The sequence below is a fragment of the Haliotis rubra genome, unplaced genomic scaffold, assembly GCF_003918875.1.
Source record: "Haliotis rubra isolate DU_JTF1 unplaced genomic scaffold, ASM391887v1 Scf791, whole genome shotgun sequence".
NCBI classification, from domain to species: Eukaryota; Metazoa; Mollusca; class Gastropoda; order Lepetellida; family Haliotidae; genus Haliotis; species Haliotis rubra.
Genome location: NW_025767514.1, coordinates 33,353 through 54,834, shown reverse-complemented (window position 1 = coordinate 54,834; position 21,482 = coordinate 33,353). Strand labels below are relative to the sequence as shown.

At 39.5% G+C, this 21,482-nt stretch overlaps 1 long non-coding RNA gene across 1 annotated transcript; it reads right to left on the bottom strand.

The window, feature by feature from the left end:
• Positions 1–1,018: 1,018 nt before the first annotated feature.
• On the bottom strand, positions 1,019–19,595 carry LOC124261231. The gene is made up of 3 exons (XR_006894277.1): positions 19,492–19,595; positions 11,675–11,728; positions 1,019–1,349 (listed from the first exon to the last, which is right to left on the bottom strand). It is a non-coding gene; the product is annotated as an uncharacterized LOC124261231 (long non-coding RNA).
• Between the last annotated feature and the right edge of the window lie 1,887 nt (positions 19,596–21,482).

Genomic DNA, 21,482 nt, shown 5'->3' with positions numbered 1-21,482 from the left:
ATACAGATAAACGTACTGAACCTTGGTTCTGTTAGCTTAAGAGATACTGGTGCAGGATTATGTGACCCTTGACAGGTTTAAGATTGAGGACGCGGTCAGTCTAATATTTCCACTTTTCACATATTGTAATAATATATTGGTAACACTTTGTCAGGGATTTATATGGAGTCCTGTGTTTGAGGTTCCTGGTCACCAAAATTATTATTAATACTGTTATTGTATATCATGATCATCACATTCTTACAGTAATTAAATTGCAAATATCAATCCAGCTAGTAGCAATCTCAGTGATACCTAATTGTCACTTGATTGGAATTTTTACAAAATATATTTTGTTGCGTCCATTGTCAATTTGTATGCATATAGGACGCAGGAATTCGCGTCCTGTAAGTCCCTGCTTTGTCCAGTTTTCCCGTGTTAATAGTTGTATGCGACTTGGGTGATGGCTACAAGCGCTAGTGACCATATTGGGTTGCAAAAGTACCATTCACTTTTAAATGCTGGTCCTTTGTATTCATGTTTTAGTCGCTGTATAAAATTCCCGGGTCCCGTGCTGGGATTCGAACCACAGACCTGATGATCCGAAGTCGGACGCCTTGTGCACATGACCAAAGAGGTTAAGGTAAGACTTCCGCCCGTAACCCCCGCTTGTCATTGGTGTTGTAGTGTTAGGATTGGTTTAAGGTAGTATGCAGCAGAGCGGATTCGAACTCACTGTATGTTACATCGACGATTGATTGCTGAAAAAGCATGTGCAAATGTCGTGCAAAATTTAATTGCCTGAGTGAGTGAGTGAGTTTGGTTTTACGCCGCTTTTAGCATATAATATCACGGCGGGGGACACCAGAAATGGGCTTAACACATTGTACCCATGTGGGGAATCGAACCCGGGTCTTCGGCGTGACGAGCGAACGCCTTAACCACTAGGCTACCCCACCGCCCCCTAATTGCCTGAAGCTATATTTACACTAGCGAGTACACCGTTTGATCCGAAACGTAAATTTTCACTAATGCATAGTTTGTGGTCATTGCAGTTGTATGTATTCCCTTGATGAGTTCCGCCCGAATCGAGAAGCAGCCATTCATCGTCTCACCAGGTATGTATGTATAAATCACCTCTACAGCAAGGCATGTTGTCCCTGTCAAAAGTTCATTGACAAACGAACATCACTGAAGCAGTTGTCAGGAATCAAAGGCTTCTCCACCTCCTGTTTCAGACCAAATGTCGCAGCGACCAGAAGGAATACTTCGTTAACTTGTATTTTGAATAAAAACTAGTCGAGACAGAATATTTGTTACTTTATTACATGATGTTGCAGTGTTCATCAAAATCAGGAACCGAAGAGCATCTGAAAATAGAAACAGTACAATAACGTTATTCTATTCATGCACGTCAACTGTGGGGATACTACCCTCTCAACATTTACACAATTATTCATATCAAGATCACCCTTTTTGAAAATAATCGAATATGCTTCCTGAAAGGATCAACAAATACTGTTTCACGGCGGGGGGACACACATTGTTGGGAATCGAACCCGGGTCTTCGCCGTGAGGAGGGAACGATTTTACCACACCAACTAAACGAGTGAGTCTGGATCAACAGCACTATCCAGACGGGGGACAGCAGAAACCGGCTGCGCCCATGTGGGGGAACAGACTGAGTGAGTGAGTTTAGTTTAACGCCGCTTTAAGCAATATTTCAGCAATACCACGGGTTGGAGGGACAACAGTAATGAGCTTCATACATTGTACCCATGTAGGTGATCGAACCCGGGTCTTCAGCGTGGCGAGCGAACGCTTTCACCACTAGGCTGCCCCACTGCTCCCATGGGGAATGGAAAGCGAGTCTTCCTCGTGACGAGAGAAGGCATAAACAAGATGCAGGCTTACCCCACCACTCATCTGAAATTCTTTGTGTGTGTGTTTTGTTTTATTTTAAGAAATAAGTATTACATAGCGTATTTATATTTAACGTCTTAATTCACAGTGTGCAAGATGATGCCTCAGGATAAGACGAAAACGTTTAGACAAAAAATAAGCAACATTGTAAACATGTTTATTAGTCTTTACCGTTGTTATGGTATGATATGTGTTAACTTGCGTTAGTGAATGTAGTTTTATATTAATTATAAAAAAAGTGTTCATGTTTGTCACATCGATTAATTTAATGTGATATCATAACCCCTGAACCTTTCATTATCAAGTAATGACAAAACACTTGCAGCCACGCAACACGCGAACGTGTTCCCGATACAACGAACATTGTTCTAAATTCAACTCTCGATTTTCACGTGCATTCTGATGTGATTGACACTTTTTTGGCAGACGACATCAGCGCGCGCTGACGACAAGAGCAGACGTCATTTCATCGCACAAGTGTTGTTGTGGATCAACCATTCAGTGTTTGAACTTGCGCGAGGAGCAACAGTTACATTTGGATTCAGCACAATGGTTTTGAACAAATTTTGTGCGAGTGTATCTTTAATGGACTGGAAACGGACAATTGATATCAGCGGATAAAGGTAGGAAATCACAATTATTTTAATGAATGTTTAAATTTCATACGATGGCCTGTTATTTGTTTCAGATGGTAAATGGTATCACAATCATTGTGAGGTGTGAAAATATGTACTCTTTTTTTAATAACTACATTATTAAAACACTAATGTTGAGCAGTACTGCTTACGTGGAACGTTTTCAATGCACTTTGTATGAACTTTGTATGACGCCATTGACGGCTAGGAACGCAATGGGGGGAAACCTGTTAATAACAAACTCAGTATTCGTTCTTGTAAGATGTATGAATGTAACTAACCACGTGGAGAAAAGGATGAAAAATGTTTTATGAATGATAATTCAAAAGATTGTAAGTTCCGCCAGTAACCCTTGCTAGAAATGTGTTCTATTTATTAGGTCTATTTCGCGGGGATAGGGTTTAGGATTAGGTTTTTATTACACGTATCAAACATTCACGTAGAATTTTAAAATATGTCATGGTCATTCTATTAATTTCAGCCTTTGGTCACCTGTTGGTAGAACTTTGTCCGCATCCCCTAAAAAATATATTAAATTGAAAATATTTAGCGGCAATGGATAGGACTGTTTTAAACGTAAAAAATAAGTAGCCTGGATAGGACTGTTTTAAACGTAAATCGATACAGAACAGAACCCGTGGTGGTTGAATATGAGCGGAAGTGTTTCAAATAATATCCGAAACCTTTCGCCCAGTTACTTCCTAATTTTGCATGCAGGAGATGAATTCGTAGTTGCTAAACGGCGTGTTTTTGGAGCATTGATGGATTGTTCCGGATTGCAGATTTTGCCACTAAGTTTTACCGTTTTCACGGAAACTGATATCGTACTGTTCATGTCACGCGTCGTTGTTTTGCGCATTGGCGGACCCAGGATTTTGGAGAAGGGGGTGCACATAAATTATGAAGTCTGAGTGTTAGGTGGGGAAATGCTCCTAAGGGAAAATAGTTGGGTTTTGTTTGGGGTTTGGTTTGTTTTTGGGTGTTTTTTTGGTTTTTGGGTGGGGTTTTTTTTTTTGGGGGCACCCCCTCTGGATCCGCCCCTGTTGCGCCACCACGCGTTTTGCCCCCCATGTGTCGAAAACATCGGCACTTTCAGTAAACTGTAACGGTATCCTTGAACACGAAATAACCTGATAGAAATAACCTTTGTGAAATGTCTTTTCAAGGGTGTGGCGGATGGAACTTAACCTCTCCTTTACTGAGTGACAAGATTAAGAATGTAAATTGTAATGGTGGAAATCCGTTAATCCGTTGTATCATTCAATTGCAGAAATATTTGAATTTATTACTGAATCAATTTGTTGAACTATGACCATGTAAGCATCAATTAAATAGAGTAAACTTGTAGAATTATAATAAATTGGATTAAATAGTACTCATCTGAAACATTAACAGTTAAATCGAGATTAATAGTCCAAGAAAAGGGTAAAATGTCATGACATCAAACTGAAAGCCAAATGCTTGTCACATTTTCATATTTTGTAGAAGGAAGACATTTTTTGTTCAATTTTAAATGTCATAAAAAAATTTGTCAAAGGAATGAAGAAATGTAGTCCTGGCTCTGTAGTAGGATGTAATTGTCCTCATCTGACCTGCTTGTGTAAGGTCTTTGGTCTGAAACCACCAAGTTCCAAACCTTTCATTCATTTAGTCGTAAAATATTGTTACCAACATAACTTTGACTATATGATATAATTCTTAAATGGATGCATATGAATGATTTGATACTATAATACTGACAAAACAAAAATCAAAAGTAGCCTCTTCACAAGTTTTAAAAATAGGTATCTAAATATATAAACTAAGTCAAAATCACTGATATTACAAAACAACATGCATGTGAATATTTCCCATACACCTGTTATTAAAATTCACTTTCCTTTTTGACAATGGTGATATAGTGATTTTCGAAACAGATTAAGTTTCTTGATGCATTCTTAATGAGATAATCTGAATTTGGATGTGGGTCTATTGAAAGAAACCTATTTAGAATTGATTGAGATATTAAACAAGATTATTCATGCTTAGCACATCTTCATCCTGGTAGGGTGTTTGAGATCAGTTGATGTAATTTCCCAGCAGAAATGTAATTGGTGTCCTTAGTATACAACTAAGGACCCCAATTACATGTCTGCTGGTAAATTACATACAGGTCTATGGATCTCCCAACCTGGAACCAACTGAAACCTTCTGAAACAAAAAAAAAATCATTTTGAAGACTTTTTTTCACCCACAATGTGATCAGTAATAATTTTTTAGAATTACTCTTTCAGTTTTCAAGCCACACAAGTCAAGTTTTCTTATGTTTTAGACCCTGAACACAATCAGATTCTTTCCTCATAGTGTAATGGTAATTAATACATTGTGATGTACAGTGCTTTGTATTATAAAAATGAATATACCAGTTGTACATGTAAATCTGCAAAAGTCATATTTTTCTGTCAGGCATGTGTGTCAGTTAACATTTAACTTAATCACTCAGAAAAATCAACCTCCCCACCAAAGTTAAGAAAATGCTCCTTTGATAATAATTCAGTTGTTTATCATTGTGACTGATGTGACAAACAAACTTACACATGTTTATGATTACTTTCTACTTGCCTATTAAGATAGCACATTCTTAGATAGCGAAACTTGGTATCACATTTACAAGAATTTGATCTTGTTCCAAATGCAGGATAATTTGCTTTGACGCTCCTTGTACTTAACATCAGTTTGGCCATCTCAGTAGTGAAAGCTTTGCTGTTAACACTTTTGTATGCTTTTATTGTTGCTTTCCCAACAACTAACTCAGTTATCGCCACTTCCGAATTGTTCATATATGTATAAAGTTTCAATCAGTAATAGTTTATTATTGTTTACCTATCTGATAATTTTGAGTTCATAAAATGTGCTTTGAAAATGTTCCATCACGATCAGTAAAATAGTCATAACAGACCCCAGAAAAAATAAAGTCCAATCAGAATAGCCCATGCAAGTCTAGAATATGTGGCAAGTCCAGATTACCACAGTTTTGGGCTGAAAGGAAGAAAGTTTCTGGGCTCCATTTCTTTATATTTTCTTATCATTTTTTATGATTTCTTTTTTTTCTGTAAAATGTTCTTTTCAGAAATTAGATGTTGGTCAAACAGCACCTTATTCATTATTTGCTCCAAACCTTCCTATACTGTGATGCTAAACAAAACTTTACCATATCTGCATAACCAATAACCATAGCTTGTTGCATTTTTCAGGTGCTCGGGTTGCTGTTTCATACCACTGTTGGGCGACACACGCACTGACTGAGGTCATGGAAAGAGTGTCAGTTTCATTGGGAAAGATGCTTTCTTGTGATTTGAAGATAGTGTCTGAACTTTCACCAGGAACTCAAGATTCATTTGGATTGGACAAATTGTGGACACATTGTGGACAAATTTTGTGACTGTTTCATTGTGGACTGAGAACAGACTGGAAACTGAAGTCGGCAGAAAAGGTAGGCAGTCTTTTACTTTACACATCTACACGACACATCTACATAACATAGCAGCAGGTGGTAGAGTGATCAAACAGCTGCATTTATCGAAAGCTGTAAGTTGGGAATAGTTCATTTGGATCCTCCGAACCAATGATGCTCCTCATCAAAATATGGTGGGATTGGAAGCCAAAGGAAATATTTCCAAAATTTAGAAAACATGAATACTGAACAAAAAAAGAAACTTCACACTTAGAATTATTTTGAAAGTGGATTTATTCGAAAGGGGCATACATGGTACTAAAGAAGCTCCAATATATATGGCTTGTCCCTTTGAAATAAAAAGGTGACCTTATCATGCTACTGTTGATGGGAGTGTGCACGAAGCACACATTAATGCCCAATCCTGTTTGAGTGATTCCTCACTGCGTCCATAAACCAGATATGTCCACCAGCAACACTTTGTTGTATATTGGTATGTTTGGGACAAATACATGTGAAGTTTCTTTTTTGTTTGGTAAAACATAAAACAGTTGTTTTTCATGGATTTCGCAAACATGTCTAGTATTTTCCTGATCAGCTTTCTGGCGGTCATCATTGGACCATCCCACCATCAGCCCTGCATTGTGCCTGTCACCAACAAGAACATGTACATGAACACATACTTATTGCAAGCACTAAGACTATTCAACAAAATTGCTTAGAGTATAGCAAGCACTTAGGTCATTCAGTAAAACCCTTAGAATATAGCAAGCACTTAGGTTATTCAGTAAAACCCCTTAGAATATAGCAAGCACTTAGGTTATTCAGTAAAACCCCTTAGAATATAGCAAGCACTTAGGTTATTCAGTAAAACCCCTTAGAATATAGCAAGCACTTAGGTTATTCAGTAAAACCCCTTAGAATATAGCAAGCACTTAGGCTACTGATTAAAATATTGTCAGCTGAGCAGTGATGATCCTATTCCCTGATAATGTAGTACAGTCTGTCTCAACTTGATACATTTCCAATCCTATAGTGATGGTACAGTACAGTCTGTCAACCTTATACACAATGCCCCAATGCTATGGCAGTACAGTACAGTCTGTCAACCTGATACATGATGCCCCAATGCTATGACAGTACAGTACAGTCTGTCAACCTGAGTCTGTCAACCTGTCAACCTGATACACAATGCCCCCAATGCTATGGCAGTACAGTACATGGCAGTACAGTACAGTCTGTCAACCTGATGCACAATGCTGTCAACCCAATGCTATGGCAGTACAGTACAGTCTGTCAACCTGATGCACACATGCCCCAATGCAGTACAGTACAGGCAACCTGATGTACAGTACAGTACAGTCTGTCAACCTGATGCACAATGCCCCAATGCTATGGCAATGCTATGGTACAGTACAGTCTGTCAACCTGATACACAGTCTGTCAACCTGATGCCCCAATGCTATGGCAGTACAGTACAGTCTGTCAACCTGATACACAATGCCCCAATGCTATGGCAGTACAGTACAGTCTGTCAACCTGATACACAATGCCCCAATGCTATGGCAGTACAGTACAGTCTGTCAACCTGATACACAATGCCCCAATGCTATGGCAGTACAGTACAGTCTGTCAACCTGATACACAATGCCCCAATGCTATGGCAGTACAGTACAGTCTGTCAACCTGATACACAATGCCCCAATGCTATGGCAGTACAGTACAGTCTGTCAACCTGATACACACAGTACAGTCAAATTACAGTCAGTCTGTCAGTTGAAACTTAGTACAATTTGAAATACTATTTTGACAGTACAGTACAGTCTGTTACCTTCATACATTGTTACTGTGGAGTATCGGCTCAAAACACCTTAGTACAATTTGAAATACTATTTTGAAGTACAGTCACCTTCATACATTGTTATACATCTTATTATAGCAAGCACTTAGGTTACATCTTAGAATATAGCAAGCACTTAGTTAGTAAATCAAACAGAAGAAGAAAGGTGAAGGTACGTGACCTTTTCTTCATATTTTGTTAGCCAGTTAGGGTTAGTTTAGGGGCTAGGGTTAGGTTAGGTTAGGGCTAGGGTTAGGGATAGGTTTTTTATTCTTACAGCCTAAACTTGACTACGATGATTCTTCACGCGAGGGTTTTCGATGGATTTTATCGCGTCTTCACGTGTTTATTTTATCGCGTCTTCACGTGTTTATTTAATCGCGTCAAGTGGGAAGATATTTCAATTGGAGTTGGCCACTGTCATCTGGGTAAGCCACATTTGTTTTGTTTTCAATTGTTTCATCAAAATATATAATATCAAGCTGGTTCAAATGGCTGTCCATAAATGCCATGACAACTTTTAACCTTCGACTAAAGATCAGGTAATATCTATACTATTGCTATTATGTCCACAAATGAATGTGTAAGTTTATAAATGTTTGTTCTTATTGCAGCCATTACCTTTACAAAATCTAACACACAGGATTAAGCAAGCAGTTCCATGGAGGAAGAAAGTGTTTCTGCCTTGAATTGATGGCAAATGTGAGTTTCAATGTTGCTTCAGTTTCAATTGGGTGTGGTGGGAAAGGTTAATAGCAAAACGTGTGCTTGTCATTGTTAATGTGTGAAGTGCTTTTCTTGTGCCCCCCACCATGATATTGCTGGAATATTGCTAAAAGCAGCGGAAAACCATACTCACTCTTTCAAGTAAAGCTGTCTGTAGTTTAAATTTTTAACTAATTTCAGTTAATCAGCATATTCTGAGTACTAACTAGCATAACTTGGTGACCACAATCGTAATTAACTTTCTGTTAATACAAGAGCAATAAAAAATACAATGTGTCATGTACATTTTCAATTTATTTCAGGTCATTATATGGGAGAAAAGCAAGGCACTTGGTAAGCATCAATGGATATCAGTTACACTAGAGATGTTAAATCCAATTTGTTGGAGTTATATAGCAGTGTAAAGCATTGCCTTTTAGGAAATGAAATAGTCAAAGTGACAATCATTTCTATAATGGTAATGTGAACCGACATTTTTCGCGCGAAACTTGTTAAATCCACTGCATTACGTGATCATTTAACGCGTCGAAGCAGAAGATATTTGCAGTGGTGGTGTCCCCTGTTATCTTGGTAAGCAACATTTTTTCATACATTCATCTAAAACAACAATGATGTAGCAATTATTTTATAAATGTAAGTCCATAAATGACATACTATACTTAAAATACACAAAGTAATATCCATTATGCTTTTAAATTGCATTGAGTAGATTATGTATCTCACAAGACAAGTGACATACCCTCTAGAATTTTTATTGTTTCTTCATTTTTCAGGCATTACCTATGGTTCCCAAGCAGTTCCTTGAAGTGAGAAAATCATGTCAACTTTTTAAAAGGATAAAAATTGTGAGTTTATATATCTTACATGTTTAGCGGTCACCTGAGTACTTGACATAGGTTGTAGACTAAAATTTAAATTTACTAAATATCATTAACATACAAAGACAATTTTATGTGTGTTTAATCTATTACAGACCTCATGGGCATGGATTGGGAGAAGGGCAATGCTTTAGATAAGGCCACATCAGTTCTGATATTCTCAAACATTCAGGTTAACAGTAGTTATGGTGTGTGTGTGTGCGTGTGTAATGATTTTATGGAGAAACAATGTGAATGACACCCCCACCCCTAAATTACATGGACAAAGTAACCCCTCTGTACAAAATCAATGACTCTCGACGTCCCCCATATTTGAAGCATACATATTCAATTTTTTATGGACCGCCTCCGTGGTGTAGTGGTTAGAGCGTCCGCCCGGAGAGCAGAAGGTTGCGGGTTCGATCCCGACCGCGTCATACCAAAAGACGTTAAAATATGGTACTTGTTGGTCCCTGCCTGGCGCTCGGCATTAATGGGTACAACAAGGACTGGTCGGCTCGGAGTCAGTATAATGTGTCTGAGTGGGGTATTTATGCTTCACTGCGGCATGGTATCTCAGTGAGCTAGCACTATAAAACCAGCTTAAGACTGGGCTAGTACAAGCAGGCGCACATACACGTACACACGCATGCACGTCGTCATATGAGCGAAATATTCTCAAGCACGACGATAAACCGACTTCACCTCACCTAAATATTTTATGCACAAACATTGCTGACAACCTTCCCCCGCCTACATGTCTACAAAATTGATGACCCCCCTACCATGGTGTCAATCGTGGTGTCATTTGTTGCAGCGGCGTCCCTGATGTCATTTGTTGCAGCGGCAGTACATGGTGTCATTTGTTGCAGCGGCAGTACATGGTGTCATTTGTTGCCACGGCAGTACATGGTGTTATTTTTTGCAGCAGCGTACATGGTGTCATTTGTTGCAGCGGCAGTACATGGTGTCATTTGTTGCCACGGCAGTACATGGTGTCATTTGTTGCAGCGGCAGTACATGGTGTCATTTGTTGCCACGGCAGTACATGGTGTCATTTGTTGCAGCGGCAGTACATGGTGTCATTTGTTGCAGCGGCAGTACATGGTGTCATTTGTTGCAGCGGCAGTACATGGTGTCATTTGTTGCAGCGGCAGTACATGGTGTCATTTGTTGCATTTTTGCGGCAGCGTACATGGTGTCATTTTTTGCAGCAGCGTCCCTGACGTCATTTGTTGCAGCGGCAGTACATGGTGTCATTTGTTGCAGCGGCAGTACATGGTGTCATTTGTTGCAGCGGCAGTACATGGTGTCATTTGTTGCAGCGGCAGTACATGGTGTCATTTGTTGCAGCGGCAGTACATGGTGTCATTTGTTGCAGCGGCAGTACATGGTGTCATTTGTTGCAGCGGCAGTACATGGTGTCATTTGTTGCAGCGGCAGTACATGGTGTCATTTGTTGCAGCAGTACATGGTGTCATTTGTTGCAGCGGCAGTACATGGTGTCCTTTGTTGCAGCGGCAGTACATGGTGTCCTTTGTTGCAGCGGCAGTACATGGTGTCATTTGTTGCAGCGGCAGTACATGGTGTCATTTGTTGCAGCGGCAGTACATGGTGCAGGGGTGGAAACAAGTTTAAAATTGCTAGTGTACTCCGGTACAGTGGCACATGTAAAGACACTTGCCCTGATTATTTCCCACTATACCAACCGTTTTCTTGCTGATCTTTTAAATAAACAACATAATAAACATTGGAAAGTCAACTGGACACCGGTACATTGTGATATACAATTTGCTTGCCCGACAGAAAAAAACACTGGACTTGGACGTCGGGCAATGGGTTATTTCCACCCCTGTGGTGTCGTTTCATGCAGCGGCAGTCCCTGGTGTCGTTTGTTGCAGCAGCAGTGCGTGGTGTCGTTTGTTGCAGCGGCAGTGCGTGGTATCGTTTGTTGCAGCAGCAGTCCGTGGTGTCGTTTGTTGCAGCAGATTGTCTGGTTGAAGCATTCGCTCATCACGCTGAAGCTAAAAGCAGCGTGAAACCAATTTCACTTGCTCACATTCAATTAGTGGTCGCCTCAGTCAGTATATTGTCTGCATGGATTGAGGCATTCCCTGATCTTGGTACTTCAGCTCTATAAAAACTGCGCTTCAAACAAACACACCACAGGCACACCACAATCTGGACTTCAGTGACCAATAGCATTGGTTTGTCAGACTGGGTGACTGTCATCAAAGGTGATGCACATTGCTATGCAGAGTCCCATGGTTTTGCGTCATACCTGTGACAGGGTTTGAATCCTGGTTTACCCCAGTTTCCGTGCTTGTGTTGTAAGCTGTAAGGAAATATATCATTTTAGGCATTTCTCCAATATTTGGATGACATGCAGTGTTCTGAAGTGTGGTTAAACCACACTTGTTTGCTCAACCATTTGGTGGACCGCCTCTGTGGTGTAGTGGTTAGAGCGTCCGCCCGGAGAGCGGAAGGTCGCGGGCTCGATCCCCGACCGCGTCATACCAAAAGACGTTAAAATAGTGTACTTGTTGGTCCCTGCCTGGCGCTCGGCATTAATGGGTACAACAAGGACTGGTCGGCTCGGAGTCAGTATAATGTGTCTGAGTGGGGTATTCATGCTTCACTGCGGCATGGTATCTCAGTGGGCTAGCACTATAAAACCAGCTTAAGACTGGGCTAGTACAAGCAGCCACACATACACACGCATGCACGTCGTCATATGAGGGAAAAATGCTCAAGCACGACTCTAAACCCAATTTCACCTCGCCTCAACCATTTGGTGTATTGTACTGCAATATTGAGCTTAAATATTGACTCTAGCAGATTTATGCATTTATATATTTTGGTGAAAACAGTAAATATGATCAATGTCCCCTATATATACACACATATTAAACCTACAAAATATTATTAAAAAAGTGGTGCTTTTATTCTTGACAATAAAAATAATGGAAAAAGTTCTTGAATATCTGGGTCTAAAACTTGCTTCTTGTTCACAAATTTTCAGCTCATTTATTTAATCTTATGTTGTCAATTGTTGCCAAATACACAATTCAGATAAATGTCTTTGTTCAGATTTTCTTTGGCTATTTTTTGGGTTTACTACAAATTACTCTTGTGACAAGGATCCCTTAAGGCAGTTCTTTGCTCTAAATTGAGAAATGCTGTTGGAACAGGTTAATATCAGTCAAAACAAACCCAGAACAATTTCTGTATGCAATTTCTTTTTGCTATGCGACGCAACGCAATTCCATCCTTTTTTGTATTAAGGGCCTGTTGCTGGCAATACTGGAATTGTTCTCAGTATAATCCTTGGTCCTTTAATGTTCATGTACATTTTCCTCAAATTTTAAAATGTATGTGTTCTCTTTGCCTGGTTACTGAAATATTGCCGATGCAAGTCAAAATATCAAGTTACCACACATCCACTTTAATCAGGATTAGGTGGTACATATTTGTGTGATTGTGTCATCTTAGATAATTTTCGTGTCCAGTGGTCACTGAAATATTGTGGACTGTGGCATATTTCAGTGATTGTTTTGTTTTGAAACTGGTGTCTGAAGATTTCTTGCATTGGAGAAGATAGACTTGAATTGTGATATTCCACATTAAGGCTGTTAAAATTGGAGCAATGTGGAATGAAACTTCATCTGCATAGACATTGTATATACAGCACAAGTCAACTTATAGTATGTATACTGTTTTTTCATGTTGTAAATGTTATTGATTGTTCAGAAATGTTATGGTGCAACTTGCTTTGTCCAACATGTGCAACTGACCCGTGAAGATGCAAGTTAGAATTGATCAGCAACCCATGCTTGTTGTAAGAGGCGACTGGCGGGATTGAGTGGAGAGACATGTCTTGGTTGATGCATGTGGCTCGCCTGATTGCAGCTCATGATGTCAATCACTGATCGGGACCAGACAATACACTTACACACTGCTGTCATGTAGCTGAAAAATTGCTGACCTTGTAACTGATCATATCAACAGCTTTCAATCATTGACATGGACCAGAAGAATTTTATGTACTCTTTTGGTAAAGAAATGAAAACTGTTGGTATTTAATTTTTATATTAAATTTTCATTTTCTCCCTCATGGTGTAATAGTTTGCAAATATGTACCCAGAATGCCTGTAATATAAAGTAAGTATTTTTTCGTACTGTATTAAAGTACCTACATAAGGCTTCCAGACTCTGCCCTTGATATTCGAAACACCATGTAGTTTTTATTATCAAATCAAATCAATGAAACTTGAATCACATAAGGGTGAATATACAGGATACATTTTGGTAGTGAATAGGAGCACCCACACTAGGAGTTACAAACACCAACTAACTTAAACTAACTTTAACCCCAACTGGCATTAATGCATGACAGCTTGCACTTTCTGAAAGTATTCAATACTGAAATGATCTTAAAAATATATTCACCCTGAAATTTGTTCAGTGTAATTGCTTAGCTGTGGTGTTTCAATGTCCTTCTGCATTACTTTTTGAGGCTTTTCACGTGAGCAAGGAGAGTTTGGAAGCCCAGTTGTAAAGCCTTTATCTCATCACGCTGAAGACCCAGGTTTGATTCCCCACATGTGTAAAATGAGTGAAGTGTATTCCTAGTGATTCCCGATTTAATATTACTGGAATATTGCTAAAAGTGGTGTAAAACTATATTCACTATCTGCGGGCTAAGTTAAAATTAAATACAAAGAATGTTATGGTACTATTTGCTGACTATCACCATATTTTAACATGTATTTCATATGGTATTATACTTTGAGTAAAGTAAAGATTTCAGTAGTTATCGGAGGGGTACACAAAATATCTGTTCAAGACTCGTGAAGGTCCGGGTTAGAATGAGCCTTCAGTAACCCATGCTTGTCGTAAGAGGCGTGCTGACTTGCTTGACACATGTCATCGGTTCCCAATGGCGCATATCGATGCTCATGCTGTTGATCACTGGATTGTGTGGTAAAGACTCGATTATTAACAGACCGCCGCCATATAGCTGGAATATTGCTGAGTGCGGCGTAAAACAAAACTCACTCACTCGATGTTCAGGACTATCAATTGTCAGACTTCGAGTGGGTTAGAATTCGAATGGGACTGACCCAAATGTATTGGCATCTTTACTGAGAACAGTGTATTGTGTATCATCACCATTTTGGTAAACTGATGTTTGAGATTCAATCCAATGATGTGTGTATTCATCTTTGAATGTTACAGCAAAATAATATATACAATATATTAGGATTCTAAGTAGTATGTAACTGTAATCATATTTATTCACGCCCACTTTGCTTGCATGAATAAAACATGCATATTTTGTCAACTGCTGGTGAACCATGATTGTAATTAAATTTTGCTTTACTTCGAATACGGGGCAGTGGTTAAGCGTTGGCTCGTCACGCCGAAGACCCGGGTTCGAATCCCCACATGGGTACAATGTTTGAAGCCCATTTCTGGTGTCCCCCGCCGTGATGTTGCTGGAATATTGCTAAAAGCGGCGTAAAACCAAACTCAGTCAGTCAGTTACTTCGAATACACCTTTTGTTATGGACACTTGGACACTTCTAGTAGCTGTCTTTACCCGCAAACCATTATGGCTACAGTGAAAACAGTAAATTTTATCAATGTCCTATATATACATATAAAACTTACAAAATATTATTAAAAATTGGTGGTTTTATGCTTGACAATATAGTTATTTATGGATACAACAAGGTTGTAAAATACACATAGACTTGTTTTGATTAGAATTAAATTTGCTTTGAAAACGACTGGCATCAATCTGTACACAGCATTTGTAAATGTAACCATAACAGAATCTTGGACTTGGGTTTTTAGTTTCTGGCCAACCCTCACCTTCTCATCCAATCGGTAGTATAGATTATGTGTTCTGTATATCCTCTGACAAGGCTAATTGCCATAGCTCCTATGGCCAAACCTAATTACACACTGCCTTTTGAGAAAGTGATCAAAGGTAACGTTTACTGAGAAAGTTTAACCCCAAATACAACATGTTACGTTAGACCACTTCCTAAAAGCAATGTGTGTTCAATGTAACCGTACATGTTTTGCATTACATTGATTCAAGCATCTACCATGTATAGTATGTTGCAAATGTATTCTTTTGTGTCTTGTGACCTGTAAAGATCCGGGTTAGAATTGGTCTCCAGCAACCCATGCTTGTCGTAAGAGGTGACTAACGTGATTGGGTTTCAGACTCGCCGACTTCGTTGACACATGTTATCGTATCGAAATTGTGTAGATCGATGCTCATACTGTTGATCACTGGATTGTCTTGTTTTTTGTAAATAGATTAGTTACATTGCTCCAAAAGGTACTCTTGAAACATAACATGACAAATGTTAAATTGTAGTAGTTTGAATATTCAATTGTACATTGTATTAATGAAGCATACAACTTCTTGGATAACAACTTTTTGTTTATTACGTAGAGTGTTAGTGTAGATTCTTACACTGTCAAAAGAACAAAGTTGTATTCTTCCAGAATGCTGATCAAACAATTGTATATAGGGCAAATTAAATGTTATGTGGTATGCAATTATTTCACTGTTTTCTGAGGATGAATGCGATTGTAATGTGTAATCTCTTGTTATAAATATCATGCAGTGTCTATATTCAATAGCATGAGTGAAAGTCATGTTGTTACTTTTATCAGCCAACTTGTAAAAAGTGTAGCGGTGATTTCACTGTATATTATGCACAATATGTGATCGATCTGATTGAAGCATTTTCAACACGAGATAAAAAGGTTTTTACACATTTTGACAACAATATCTACCCTTAACTTTCTTGTTGAGTATATTTATGTAAATGTAAGGACCACCCCAATTTCAATATTAAAGTATTTAATAGTTCAAATTATGATCCATATCATACTTCAATACTGGCGTGGTCCTTATCTTTATTTGTTGAGTATATTTTGTACACAAACATTGAAACAAATATCTGGGCCTAAAGCTTGCTTCTTGTTCACAAATTTTCAACCCATTTATTTAATGTTATTTTGTCAATTGTTGCCAAATACACAATTCAGGTTAATGTCCATGTTCAGATATTTTCTTTGGGTATTTTTTCGGTTTACTATTTTTCCCTTTAGGCAGTTCTTTGCTCTTGGAAGAGGTTAATAACAAACCCAGAACAATTTCTGCATGCAATTTCATTGTTCATGTACATTTTCCTCCTTAAATTGTATAATGTATGATGTGTTGTCTTTGCCTGGTGACTGAAATATTGCCGATGCAAGTCAAAATATAATTACCACACATCCACTTTAATCAGGATTGGGTGGTACATATTTGTGTGATCTTAGATCATTTTCCTGTCCAGTGGTTGCTGAATATTGTGTTTGGAGAAGATAGACTTGGCTATCTAAGTCTGGATGTTTACAGAAAGCCACAGGTCAAAAGTGTGACTGTGTTGTTTTTGACTTGGAGAACTGGACAGGATGTACCAAATGCTGTATACCAAGAACAATGACTTCATCATGAATTGTGATATTCCACATTAAGGCTGTTATTATATATATGGAGCAATGTGGAATGAAACAATGTATATACAGCACAAATTATAGCATGGATATTGTTATTTCATGTTGTAAATGGTATTGATTGTTCAGAAATGTTCTTGTGCAAAATACGTGTTTGCAACTTACTTTTTCCCACATCAGTATGTTTTAATAAGTTTCCGTTTCATGTGCAACTGACCCGTGAAGATGCAAGTTAGAATTGATCAGCAACCCATGCTTGTTGTAAGAGGCAACTGGCGGGACTGAGTGGAGAGACATGTCTTGGTTGATTGCAGCTCATGATGTCAATCACTGATCGGGACCAGACAATACACTTACACACTGCTGTCATGTAGCTGAAAAATTGCTGACCTTGTAACTGATCACATCAACAGCTTTCATTCTTTGACATGGACCAGAAGAATTTTATGTACTCTTTTGGTAAAGAAATGAAAATTGTTGGTATTTAATCTATATATTGAATTTCCATTTTCTCCTTCGATGGTGTAATAGTTTGCAAATGTGTACCCAGAATGCCTGTAATTATTTTTTTCCTACTGTATTAAAGTGCCTACATAAGGCTTCCAGACTCTGCCCTTGATATTCGAAACACATCAATGAAACTTGAATCACATGAGGGTGAATATACAGGATACATTTCGGTAGTGAATAGCACCCACACTTGCAATTACAAACACCAACTAACTTAAACTAACCCCAACTAGCATTAATGCATGACAGTTTGCACTTTCTGAGAATATTCAATACCGAAATGATCTCAAAAATATATTCACCCTGAAATTGCTTAGCCGTGGTGTTTCAATGTCCTCCTGCATTACCAAAATTATTTTGAGGCTTTTCACGTGAGCAAGGAGAGTTTGGAAGCCCAGTTGTAAAGCCGTTATCTCATCACGCTGAAGACCCAGGTTTGATTCCCCACATGGGTAAAATGAGTGAAGTGTATTCCTAGTGTTCCCCGATTTAATATTACTGGAATATTGCTAAAAGTGGTGTAAAACTATATTCACTAAGTTAAAATTATGGTACCATTTGCTGACTATCACCATATTTTATCATGTTGTAAAGTACATAGTGCAGTAGTTATCGGAGGGGTACACAAAATATCTGTTTGAGACTAACCCGTGAAGGTCCGGGTTCTAATGTGCCTCCAGTAACCCATGCTTGTCGTAAGAGGCGACTAACGGGATCGGGTGGTCAGGCTCCCTGTCTTGCTTGACACATGTCATCGGTTCCCAATGGTGCATATCGATGCTCATGCTGTTGATCACTGGATTGTGTGGTCCAGACTCTATTATTTACAGACCACTGCCATATAGCTGGAATATTGCTGAGTGCGGCGTAAAACTAAACTCACTCAATGTTCAAGACTATCAATTGTCAGACTTCGAGTGGGTTAGAATTCGAATGGGACTGGCCCAAACGTATTAGCATCTTTACTTAGAACAGTGTATTGTGTATCACCATTTTAGTAAACTGATGTTTGAGATTCAATCCAATGATGTGTGTATTCATCTTGTCTTTTACATCAAAATAATATATACAATATATTAGGATTCTAAGTATGTTACTGTAATCATATTTATTCACGACCACTTTGCTTGCATGAATAAAACATGCATATTTTGTCAACTGCTGGTGAACCATGATTGTAATTAAATTTTGCTTTACTTCGAATAAACCTTTTGTTATGGACACTTGGACACTTCTGTAAATAGAGCCTGAAATGGACCAGACAGTCCAGTGATCAACATCATGAGCATCGACAAACGCAACTGGGATACGATGGCACTTTGCTGGGCGAACGCCTTAACCAAAAGGCTACCCCACCGCCCCGAAAACACTAACGAACAGCAAGCAGTACGGAGTGGCATTACTTAAATAACAAAATCCAGCCATATCTCTGCACACTCTCCGTGATTTAGCAGACGATTATCAGCGCGTAACAAGCCAATTATTTCGTGTAAGCCCGATAGGTTGCAAAGCTTTAGATTTAGACAGTATTGAGGGCTTGTCCAACCTTTTTAGCAACCATCACGTGTAAGCCCGGGCTTTTTTTTATAATGGTAGCTACGCCCCTGATTATATAGGAAATATGGTATGAAATTTGAGGGACTTCATAATTTATGGCTGGGTGGGGGATGATGATTTTTATGTAGAAGCATGTACAATACACACACACACACACACACACGCGCCCAACATTTATGCTCAATGTAAGAGACCAACCCACCCAACACAACGCGTGTCATGTACAGTTCCTAAAAGCACATATTTGAAGGCAAGTGTTTCAGTAAGCGAATCCTGCAATTCTTCATGACATCGCGATTTGAGTGAGTATGGTTTTACGCCACTTTTAGCAATATTACGGCGGGGGACACCAGAAATGGGCTTTACACGTTGTGCCCCTGTGGGGAATCGAACCCGGGTCTTCGACGTACGATTTATTTGACGATGGCGGGGTTGTTCTCAATCGGGAATACATTTTGAAAACAGTATATAGTTTTGGGTGGCAGTAAGTATGTATCAACATACCTGTGAAATATAACAAATACTGTGTTATATGGAAGAGGAGTCCGACATCGTGTCTGCAAGGCCCGGATATTGTTGAAGAGGATCGTCACGTGACCCACCCCTGCAGCGATTGCAGGGACTGCACGCTCTAAAGCCCAGGATGTACCCCACCCAGACCATGTTACGGTGGGCTGTACAAGCCAACTTTCGTTATTCGTTATACAACTGTATGGTGAAAAGTTTGTGACATAAATCACAATTATTCATTTAAAACAGATGTGTGGCAATATAGACTGAGATTTATATAACCGACATTAAAAAAACACCCTGTTGACATAGATATTCCGGGTTAAAACGTCTCTTGCAACCTAATAATACCCTCATGCTCTGAAATGAATCAGGACATTTACAAAAATCTATTTAGCCAAGGTAGTGCGGCAGAATATTGACAATTGTATTTGCATGATTTCTTGCCTTCAGACACTACATATGAAACAATATATTAGATGCCACTTTGGCACCCTATGAGGGTTTTGAATAAAGGCTTTTGAGCAAAATCTGGGGACACACGTAGTGGACTTCACACATTGTACCCATGTGGGGAATCGAACCCGGATCTTTGTTGTGACCATTAAACGCTTTAACCACAAGGCTACCCCACCGCTCCTGTTTGGTGGAAGTGAACATCTTTTCAAGTGAAGCGCACATCACTGTTGATAATGATATGGAGGCTGATCATGAGAGCGGATCAGGGAGTTGGAACCTATGTGAGAAGCGGATCCTGGTAGGTAAGGGACGCAACTCGTTTGTCAGCGATGCTGTGACCCATTGTGAGTGAAACCTGGATGCTTAGAATACCACTGTCTGAAGATCAGTATCTCTGACTGACAGTGGTGAGGTGGAATATGTTTTAAGAATGTGTTCATGGATGTTCATACAGGGCCGCGCATGTGTGATTCGTTTTGACTGCTTGTATTACTTCCACTCTCTACCGCCTCCGTGGTGTAGTGGTTAGAGCGTCCGCCCGGAGAGCGGAAGGTCGCGGGTTCGATCCCCGACCGTGTCATACCAAAAGACGTTAAAATATGGTACTTGTTGGTCCCTGCCTGGCGCTCGGCATTAATGGGTACAACAAGGACTGGTCGGCTCGGAGTCAGTATAATGTGTCTGAGTGGGATATTCATGCTTCACTGCGGTATGGTATCTCAGTGAGCTAGCACTATGAAACCAGCTTAAGTCTGGGCTATTACAAGCAGCCACACATACACATACACGCGCATGCACGTCGTCATATGAGCGAAATATTCTCAAGCACGACGTTAAACCCAATTCCACCACCACCACTTCCACTCTCCCCGTCACCTCCCTCCATCCCTGGCTTTTAGTGTATAGTGGTTGAGTTTAGTTTTACGCCGCTTTTAGCAATATTCCAGCAATATCACGACGGGGAACACCAGAAATGGGCTTCACACACCCATGTAAAGAAACGAACCCGGTTCTTCGACGTGACGAGCGAACGCTTTAACCAGTAGACTACCCCTCCGCCCCTAATTTAATGAAGCTTACTGACTGTACTTGCACAGACTCCACCCCAATCCACTGTAAATAAAGGACGCGTGTCCCCTACCCTGATACTATTCAGATTTCAAAGCAGGGCATCTTCTCCACCACACTTGCCTACTGACTGTTTGCGGGGCTGAGGACTCCTACACACTGTAACACTTGCCTACTGACAGTTTGTGGGGCTGAGATCTCCTCCACATTGTAACACTTGCCTACTGACAGTTTGAGGGGCTGTGATCTCCTCCCGTTCCCCCATCCCAAATAATATTTATAAATGAATATAAACTAAACTTATTATCAAAGCCTTAATACAACAATTACTATAGAACTAAAAGCCCAAACATTACTTACAATATATAGGGTCAAACCATGCTGCGTTACCTCTTGTTAATCGGCGGAAGAAAGAAGTGGGCGTTCATATCGGGGAACGGAAAGACCTTTCCGTGTTC